Here is a 10,685-nt window from a genome sequence, read left to right on the forward strand (position 1 = left end):
GCATCTGGGGAGACACCGCTTGGGGAAAAAGAGAGGGGAACGTAGGGGAAATCCTTGGGAAGTACACAGCCGATGGCTTCCTGAGGCCCGGCTTTGACATCTTCTGAGAACCTTCCGCGGCCTCGCAGGCAATGTTAGCACAGGTGGGGTTTGCAAACCCGTATCCCATGGGCCAAATCCGGCCCACAGCTGTGTTTCGTTGGCTTCAGTGGCGTGTTTGTTTTCTAAAAGTGGAAAATCTGCCAACAGGACGTGTGTTTTCCAGTTTACCGCGGTCCTCACTACTCCCAATTGTCTTACACAGGCTTGTCACCTGGCCTGCCAGGCCTCTGTGGCCATGATGCCCTGGACTCCAGTTCTCAACCTTGGCTGCCCGTTGGAATAATGCAAGCGGGCTTTGGAAAATACCCGTATTTGGGTCCCACCACACCCCTCACCCCCCACCCCCCTAGAGATTCTGATTTAATTTACCTGGAGAATAGCCTGGAGGGCAGTTTCTAACGCTTCCCCAGGTGATTCTAATGTGCAGCAAAATTTGAGAACCGCCCAGGGCATTTTCCACCAGGCACTGTTTATCCCCAGATTGACTGGTCTCCTTTACCTAGGGCTGGGCCTCCTGGTCATAGAACCACCAACGTCACCCAGACCCTTGAAGCTGACCTTCTCTGAAAGGGGTCCAGGCCAGACTCCCCAAAGGATCCCTCACCACTAGGAAGATAACGATCTCTTTCGAAATGATGAATTTAGGGCCCACTCTTCCAGAGCTTCTAATACTTGGCGACTTAAGCACAGACACATTCGGAACCAGTCAGCCCGTATCAAGCGCGAAGCACTTTCTCGTGTGATTTCTCATCTCCGGTTGATAACAACATCGTGGAGAAGGCATGGCTCTCCCGTCACAGGTGGGAGAATGGTGACACCCAGCCCTGGTGCAGTAAAAGCCCTGCTTTTTCACTCTGGCTGCAGCTGAACTTATTTTCATAAACATCCAGTGTCTGCTGTGCAGTCTGTGGAGAGCTGTATTCCAGAACAGCCCTAACAACTGGTGACAGCCAGAATTTACTCTGGTTGGGTCAGCCCGTGCCGTGTTGGTTTGTAAACATTGGCATTTAGAATCAATGGACTCGTATTAGGCACCGGGCACTCTGTCTTGTCACTGCTGTTGCTAGATCCACAACAAAGGTGATTAAGAGGTGGCCCCGGTGCTTGAAGGCTCGGGCCTCAAGGGGGAATTCAACACTGAAGTCCTTCCAATAGGATAGTTGCGTGAAGAAGACGTACGCGTAAGCAGAGTGTGAGATGGCAGCAAGAGGGACGCGTACACTTCTATCTGCAAACACCAAGGAAGGCTTGGGCAGAGCAAGAGGTATTTAGACCTGCATCTGGAAGGACGAGTAGGAGTCTCCCCGGCAGAGGAGGAGGTGAGTGGGTGGAGGTCCTTGCTGAGCAAAGGCACAAAGGCATACCACTGCCCAGCATGTTTGGAAAACTCGGCTTTGAGTCAGGAAAAGAATTCTAGATTCCCTTGAAAGTCAGTTTACCCTGCTTATCTAGAAACCTAATGGTTCCGAATGGCGTGAACTATGTTTCTCAGTGTTGGGCCCATCCAGGTGGGCTGCAGGTGAGTCCCCCAGCTGCAAAGACAGAGCTCCCTGCTGTAACATCCTCTTCTGTGACCCAGCTCCTTTCCTTCTCAAATAACGTTCCGGAATTCTAAAAGTGACCCTTATCTCCAGCAGAAAGTAATCTCGTTTTCTCTCTCACTGTATGCAGTCACAGGCACACTGATGTTGCTAATTATTTTCTGCTGGCTAATTCCAATAGCAGCATGATTTTACAAATCACAGGAGAAGATGGCAATCAGAAAAAAGGAGCACATGATATAAACACTACTACTTTAGATATTTGCTAAAGTATAAACACTAATACTTTAGATATTTGCTTTAACTCGTCTTGGGACAGTTCTAGCCTACGTCATGCCACTAATCAGTACATTCACATTACTGTCTATAATTCCTCTTTGCCAGGTTGTTTAAAATCCACACTCTACCCCTTACCCTGGACATCCCTTCCTTAATGCTGTTGAATTCAGAAATTCTGGATTTTTTAAAGTATTTATTTATTTTTTGAGAGAGAGACAGAGTGCGAGCAGGGGAGGGGCAGAGAGAGAGGGAGACACAGAATCCGCAGCAGGCTCCAGGCTCCGAGCTGTCAGCACAGAGCCCGACGCGGGGTTCAAACCCACGAACAGCGAGATCATGACCTGAGCTGAAGTCGGGTGCTTAACCGACTGAGCCACCCAGGCGCCCCAGAAATTACGGATTTTTATATTCAAACTCCGAGAGTTATCTAAAGGCTTTTATTTGATGTAATTAATACGGCTCTACCTTCTCAAGTGAATGCGTCATCAGACGTAACATTACCTTGTCCAAAGTGCGCAGGAGCCTGAGTTCTCCTTTCCACGTGCGTGTGTGTTAGCCTGGAGTAACGTACATGACTTTGATATTCTTCAATACAGTCAAGCTGCAAGGTCTGTACAAGATTAATTACAAACTTAGGGGCCCGGGGTAGGTCAGCCCTTCATTATCATTAATGAACCTTCTTCATCTGCACTAAGAGACCTCTAATTGGGTTTATTTCTTACAGTGGGGCATGTAAGTATCCTTCAGAAGTTTACTTTGCCAACCTATATTGTGGGATAAACCTGCTAATCCATGCAACCTTGGACGATCCGCTGAGAATAAGTAAATTTCATGACATGAGCTGGTTGAGGAAGCCACAATGAAAACCCACTACATCACAACATAGACTTGGTTCATTAATCTGTAAGTAGAACCTGGCCTTAATTATTCATGATAATAGCCCTTAATATACTAGTTCGCTGCGGCATATTTTGTATCACTAATGGAGGTCTCTGTCCTTTACGAACTTACGACAAGTCTCTGCTATTAAATCTTCACTGAGAGGCGGGCTACGAGCCTGACCAGGGATTTCATGGGAATGTCATGTTCGAAGCGTAATAATCAGGCTTTACTGTTCTGAAGAGACTTTCATCCTAAGGATCTCAAAGCACTTTATGAGCCTTCATTAGTGCCAGGAATACCCCGAAGGCACCATGGTTTTACTATCTGTGTTTTATAGGTGAAGAAACAAGACCCGGGCTGGTAAAGTGACTTGCCCAAGGTCACAAGACAGATTAGCCAGACATCTTACAGGGTTTCTTCAGAAGAAACCATGTGTGTGTCATTTCAGCTAAAGGACCTTGGCCGTGACTTGCAGTGTCTGGATGCCCCCCCCCCACACACACACACCCACTCTGACACAGTTGAGGCACGTAACAGGCCCTCGGTGCCTGTCGGCTGAAGGGAGGGAAAATGCTGGTGCTTCCGATTCAGAATCCCTTATGAGCTACCCAAACCCCTTTGCTCACAGTTTCTCTCCCCCTGAGTATCCCAAACGTGTCACTGCTGTCACTTTCACATTTGCACTAAGAAGGGGGTGTTTGCAGGGTTTGGCTCTGAGGAAGAGGAACAGAGTGATTTCCACCTCCCGTATTCTAGGATGTTAACAAAAGACCTTTGCTCGATCGAGTTAGGCTCTGCCGTGGTGTTGGAGAGTTCTAGATAATTAGGTGGTAGATTCTCCTTATAACTCCAGCAATTCTTTCTAGACCCTCGAGCTTCAAGAAAAACCGAGAAACAGCTTTTAAAAATATATATACATATATATATTTTTTTTGTTGCTAGCGCCACGTAGGCGATGGATCCCGCTCGGAGGTCGCTGGCGGTGGATCTTTCTTTTGTTTGGCTTCCAATGTGTGTATTTGATCCCAGCTCAGATTTACATTCAAGACATGTTGAGAGTGTGCACTCCCAGGTTGTGCGGAATGCCAGGACACGGGATCATTCCACCAGCCGTTGGCTTTCAGCTCTGTCCTTTGTGACAGATTCCAGAGCGTCTCCACCTTAAGGCAGGCGGGTCACCAGGCCGCTTCCGTGACCCCCCCCTAACCTGTACCAGGCTGCCGGCAAGCACTCCTGTCAGCATTGTTTACTCTGGCAAGACTGATGGCGTCCAGGTGGATTTCCCAACCCCCGCGCCTCCTCCCCCGGCCCGCCTCTCCCCTGCCGCCCGCAGCCGCGGCTGGCCGCGTGGTGCACTGTGCAAACCGTGCAAATCTGCAGTTTGCGGGAAGCGGCATTTCTCCCTAGTTGAACCACTGGCGTGGCTTCTGAGGACAGGAGGGCCGCCCCCGCCTCCCCCCGTGCCCCTGGCCGCCACACCAGCCCCAGAGGGTGCCCTCTGGCCTTGGCGAAAATGTGCCTCTGTGCTTGCTCCTGCCCTCGCTTCTCCCTGGGTAGAATCGCCCGCCTGGGAGGGCCGTGCTGTTGGGCAGATCACCCCGGGAAGCATCTGGAGGGCCTGCTGGGGAGATGCCCAGAATGCCAGGCGCAGATGGAAGTGTGCGGGAGCCGGGCTTGGGGCCCGGGGGAAGCAGGTGGCCCCCTGGGGCAGAGCAGCCTGGGGTCCCACAGCCCCCGAGTCAGGACTCACTCTCAGGATGACGGTTAGGCACTGAGAAGTGGGGTCAGTCTCCAGGACATGGCGCTCAGCACTAGGGACCCACGCGTGAGTAAGGCTCCATTCACGGGACGGAGGGGCAGAGTTAAAAGATAAGAAAGCAGACGCTGAAATAACATGTTACAGAATCCAGAGAGGGAGCTGAGGGGGTGCTTGAAGGAACAAAAGGGACCAGGACATGGGGGGGTGGGGGGCAGGGAGGGTATTCCTGGCAGGAGAAATGCCATAAGCAGAGGTGTGTCCACGGAACCGTGGCCGAGGGACGTGGCTGGTGTAGGGCTCACACGTGGGGGCTGGCGATGGAAGAGGGAGCCCGAATGGTCAGGGTGGGGCCAGGAGAAGAAGGCCTGCAGGGCCAGGCAGGGGCGGTATGCAGCAGGCAAAAAGGAAACGTTCTGGAAGGATTAGCCAGGAAGGTGGCAGGGTGCCATGATCCAGGTAGTGTTCTAGAAAATTAATCTGGTATCCACGTGTACGTGGAAAGAGACTGAAAACAGGAAGCCAGTTGATGGTAGTAACCCACACGGGATTTGATAAGGCCTGCTTCACCTGGTCACAGTCTAGAGCCTTCTTCAGCCTGTCCCCCCATCCCTTTTCATGGTTAACTTCGCATCCCTCAAGTCTTGGCTTAAATGCCACTTCTTCTGGGGAGACCTCCCTGACTGACCCCAGAGTTTTGGGGGTCCATCAAAACCCACTTGCTTTGTCATAATTACCTCATTGCGTTTTGTGTGTGGTTGAAACAACAACAAATACCACATAACAATCATGCGAAGAATAGTCGCCATTTTGTGCAAATGGCACCACCATTCATCTCCAAAACTCTTTTATCTTGTAAAACTAAAACTCTGTATCCATCAACAGCTCCCCTCTTCCCTCTCCCCCATCCCCTGGCGACCACCCTTCCCCTTTCTTTGTCTAAATTTGACTACTCTTAGGTACCCCATATAATAAGTAGAATCATACAGTGTTTGCCTTCTAGTATTTCCTATTCAAATGCTGGTTATTTCACTTAGTGTAATGTCCTCAAGATTCATCCATGTGATAGCACATGACGGGATTTTTATCTTTTTTTTTTTTTAAGAGCTTATTTATTTATTTTGAGAGACACAGAAAGTGCAAGCAGGGGTGGGGCAGAGAGAGAGGGAGAGAGAATCCCACGCAGGCTCTGTGCTGCCAGTGCAGATCCCGACCTGGGGCCCAAAGTCACAAAATGAGAGATCATGACCTGAGTTGAAACCAAGAGTCAGGCACTTAACCGCCTAAGCCACCCAGGCACCCCTAGGATTTCCATCGTTTTTAAGGTGAAATAGCATTTCGTTCCATAAATATCCATAAGGGAGATATCTATATATCTATAGGGAGAGAGAGAGATACCATATTTTGTTTACCCATTCATCCGTTCATGAACACTTGACTTTTTGTGTTTAAATAAAATGGACTCTGACAGAATAAAATAAAACAGAACAAAATAAAAATATGGGGGTGCATTCTTGTAATAAGGTCATGGATTGGGACGAGAGTCACTTACCAGAGCTCCTGTATAACAAGATGGGAAACAAAATTTATATCATATCCCCAGATTTGGGGAACATGAGAAAATCCCTCCTTTGTCTTGCACATAACAGCGCAAGTGTCCGGGTGGGTATTAATGACTTTATGCGTCTGACTTTTCTCACCTGAAACCGGCAGAATGAGCGAATGAGCAAATTCTCTGAGCCACAGTCTCCCCGGCATTCCCCGTTCTGTGGCACTCTCTGGGTGGGAATACATGTGGGCGGGCTGAGTAGCGGTCACCTGCTAGGTGCATGATCCTAGAGGCTCCCGCAGAACCAGGATGCAGTCCTGGCCCCTGGAGTCTGGATTTGGCTCCTGATAGGAGCCCTGAGCCCTTTCCCTCTCAATGCCCTTCCGTTTTGTGCTCCTAGCACCAAATATTAAACCCTGCACAGGAGTCCTCCCTTCCGGGCGGGACAATGGGGAGCTAAGACAGCCATCTGAAAAGTTTATACCCTGCAGCTACAAAGCGTGAGGGGGCACATACCTGTGTCTGTACTCCCACACACGCACCCTGGGGGCAAAGAAGCAAAGGAGAGAGGTTGCAGCGATACTTTGGTGACTGTGGGATGGAAAGGAGAGGATATGGGGGTAACCATCATCTCAAATCTTTTCCCTAGTCGTCAGCAGGGACATCACCGCCGCCCCCACCATGTTATCGCTTTGTTGTGGCTATTACACAGATGTTTAATGAGGCAAGCGTGCACTGAGGTCCAGAGCCCCTGCTGACCTATGTCTGGTGCACTTGATTGTCCCCAGGCCCCAGTACTGCCCTTGAGCCAGAGCACAAAGTCATCAATAAATACCTCTGTCTGGGAGAACCAACCGAATCTGTATAAACAAGACCTGTGAGCTGGAAATAGCTTACACTGGGAGTTGTTTAGTAGAATGTCCACGTCCCTTGCCGTAAATCTACAGTCCAGAGATCCATAAGGCATTTAGGGTGTGGTTGGGACGATAACGTGTAATGTGGTTATGCTGCTTTTCAATATAGGTGATAAAAATAGAAATTCAAGATGAAAGAACCATATCAAACACTTGCGTGTCGTAAGTGAACTTTAAAATTGTTCCTGGTGGAGGGGCACCTGGATGGCGCAGTCGGTTAAGCGTCCGACTTCAGCCAGGTCACGATCTCGCGGTCCGTGAGTTCGAGCCCTGCGTCAGGCTCTGGGCTGATGGCTCGGAGCCTGGAGCCTGTTTCCGATTCTGTGTCTCCCTCTCTCTCTGCCCCTTGCCCGTTCATGCTCTGTCTCTCTCTGTCCCAAAAATAAATAAACGTTGAAAAAAAAACAAATTTTAAAAAAATTGTTCCTGGTGGAGCACCTGGGTGGCTCAGTCGGTTAAGCGTCCGGCTCCTGGTTTGGGCTCAGGTCATGATCTCACGGTTTGTGAGTTCAAGTCTCGCATCGGGCTCCACACTGACAGTGCAGAGCCTGCTAGGGATCCACTGTCTGCACCTCCCCCATGTGCTCTCTCGGTCTCTCCCTCTCAAAATAAATAAATAAACTTGTAATTAATTAATTAATTAATTAATTTGTTCCTGGAAGTCAGAATGCCTTATTAAGATGTAGAGACACTGAAGATGTGAATGCGTACTGAACTTCCAATATAAATTATACATTTGGAAGGAGGACTCAGTCAAAATTGGGTTCACACTTTGAGTTCCTCTCTACCTCTGCAGGTGACAATGAGATAAAATGTAAAAACAGAATACTAGAAACATGTGGCCAAGCTTAGAATGCCTGGGTGGCTCAGTCAGTTTAACATCCGACTCTTGATTTCGGCTCAGGTCATGATCTCATGCTTTTTGAGTTTGAGCCCCACATCGGGCTCGGTGCTGACAATGCAGAGCCTGCTTGGGATTCTCTCTCTCTCTCTCTCTCTGTCTCTCTCTCTCTCTGCCCTTACTCCACTTGCATGTGTGCTCTCTCTCTCAAATAAATAAGCTTTATAAATACATACATACATACATACAAATAAAAATATACAGCCAAGCTCAAAACAGAAAAGAAATACTTCCATGGACTATAAATTTATCAAAAATACTAGTTTACAAGCGGTAAGCAGAGTTGACGGGTTCAAAAGTACTCCATGAGAGACAGGAAACCAAAACCCAGGATTACTGCAAAACAGCACAGATTCAAACCCTGAGCAATGAGGTGGCTTCTCTCAGGCCCTGGATACCAGGTGGGAAGTCTCCCACCGCCAGAGATACGTGGCTTTTTAAGAGCCAGGGGGCCAGGTGACAGTCATAGCGTATTTGTTTTATCCAAAATGTGTTTATTGGAGTGGTTTCCCACCCACTCTGGTTCAGGGTGCTTTTAGTGCTGCTTCCGTCTAAAGGAGCATCCTTCTGTAAGCCTGCCTTCCTTCCTGCTGGTGGTGCATGGCTCAAGACGGTGGTGGTTTCATAGCCTCCCGGGCTCTTCACATCCGTGGAGTAGGAGTTGGGGCCCTGCACTAGGCGCTCCTTCCTTCCACTTGCTCTTCTCCTCTCCTGGGGACGTGTGGAGGAGGTCCTGCATGCGGGGCACGTTCTCATGGGGAGCTCGTCGCCACCCGAAAGGCCATGTTTGTTTTTCTTCAGCCTTCTTTAGTGGGTAAGGGAGTCCCATGTTGATCTCACTTTTTATACAGTGATCCTAGATCCGGTCATGACTCTTGCATGAAGTTTTAAGTCAACGGTGAGTAGGTGAATTCATTCCAGCTGACATGACCGTGAGAGAGCTGCCTGGAAATGACTTTAAATGACTATCTGAGGGTCTTCCAAGGGGTAAATGAAGAATCCATACAAGCATTTAAAAAAGCTATGACACAAAATAGGTAGAAATGAAACAAGAACAGGGGACTATGAAAAAGAACTTATAATAAATTTTAGAATTGAAAACTATATTCACTAGGGTAAAAAAAACATTCCTCTGTGTTGGGCACAAAAAAGTAGCAAATTGAGAGGTAGCACCAGGAATTTACACAGAAGTGAGCACAGCAAAATAAAGATAGATAACAAAGAGAGATCAGAACCCAGGTGATGGAGAGAGAGGTTCCAGCAGGTTCCAGGATAGGCCTAACGGTAGTCTGGAGGAAGAGCCTATAGTAAATGAGGTAGAATAATAGTTGGAAATGTTGGACGAGAATTTTTCCTCATATCGAAAGAATAAACATACCGAATACTGAGCCGGATAACTAAAAACCAAATCCTCCCTAGACCCATCATTAGGAAGCTGCAGAAAACCAAGGATAAAAAGGAAAAAAAGATCAAAGCTACGCCAGAGGCAAGACCTATTCTTGCAACAGAATGTTAGACCAACAGGGGTCACTCACTCACTCAGCGGTCTCAGAAGCCGAGAGATTTCTCGTAGGAAAACATGGTCCATGTGCTGAAAGGGAAAAAAAAAAACAAAAAACCACCATTCAAAATTCTTCACACAGCTAAACTATCATTGGCAAGTAAGACCAAACTACAATGTTTTAAGGTCTGCAAAGTCTCAGAGTATTTGCCGTTCACAGATCCTCACGGAAAAGACTACCAAAGGACTTACTTCAGCAAGAAGAAAAGTGAACACCAGGGGCTAGAATGGCATGTGAACAAAGAAAGCTCTAACTAGGGAGACCATATATTGGTAGATTCACTTGTGGACCATAAATTTGGGCGAGAAGTTACCTTGAAGATGCTTCAGATAAGGAGGAAATGTGGAAACATGAGCCAAGACAAGGAAAGAATTCACCAGTGTGAATAAGAAACTCCTTAGTCTGCTCGAGATCTTTGTTCAACCATCCGGCAGAGGAGGGATCAGTGATCTGCACCTACTGATTGATTTATACTCCAGTCTTCTTCCAAGAAAGACTTAGGTTAGCTAACCTGAAGCTATTCCTGGTCTATCCTTCGTTTTCAGATCCAGGAGCTTCCCAAGGGAGTTGTTGGCAGTGTTTCGGTTGAACCCTTGGCGCTAATCCCAGGGAGAGCTCTCCATGTTCAAATGAATCATGGCATGTGGGGCTTTTTTAGCAATCCAGTCCCTCTAGTCTTCCAGACAGACACACTAAAGACTTCTAGAAAAACGCAAAGGAGCATGGGACCTGCAAAAACTTCTGTGGCACTAAGGAACGTGTAAGACCCCAAAGGAAAATCTTCTTCCTCAAATAAATTAACCTGAAGATAAAACTGTTTTCTGTTTCCAGTGAGATAAAGGAATTCATTATATCAATAAACAGGTCAGCATAAAAAGAGAATGCAACAAAATTATACCCATAATAGCTGAAAGTGGGTCTTCATTAAAAGCGATAAGAGCTGGGGCACCTGGGTGGTTCAGTCGGTTAAGCATCTGGCTTTTTTTTTTTATGTTTATCTTTGAGAGAGAGAGACAGAATGTGAGTGGGCAGGGTGTAGAGAGAGAGGGAGACACAGAATTCGAGGCAGGCTCCAGGCTCCAAGCTGTCAGCACAGAGCCCGATGGGGGGCTCAAACCCACGAACCGTGAGATCGTGACCTGAGCTGAAGTCGGACACTCAACCAACTGAGCCACCCAGGCGCCCCGATATAAAATATT

At 48.0% G+C, this 10,685-nt stretch overlaps 1 protein-coding gene across 3 annotated transcripts in view; it reads left to right on the forward strand.

The window, feature by feature from the left end:
• The first annotated feature begins 2,644 nt into the window (after positions 1-2,644).
• The window catches only part of BNC1 (basonuclin zinc finger protein 1), a 51,082-nt gene continuing 43,041 nt past the window's right edge, over positions 2,645-10,685 (forward strand). For all 3 annotated transcript variants that reach the window (XM_040493508.1, XM_040493509.1, XM_040493510.1), the window contains exon 1: positions 2,645-2,825. The gene's annotated coding sequence lies outside the window, so the exon portion shown is untranslated. The remainder of the gene's footprint in view (positions 2,826-10,685) is intronic.

The sequence above is a fragment of the Herpailurus yagouaroundi genome, unplaced genomic scaffold (genome assembly GCF_014898765.1).
Source record: "Herpailurus yagouaroundi ecotype Mexico unplaced genomic scaffold, PumYag 185, whole genome shotgun sequence".
NCBI classification, from domain to species: domain Eukaryota; kingdom Metazoa; phylum Chordata; class Mammalia; order Carnivora; family Felidae; genus Herpailurus; species Herpailurus yagouaroundi.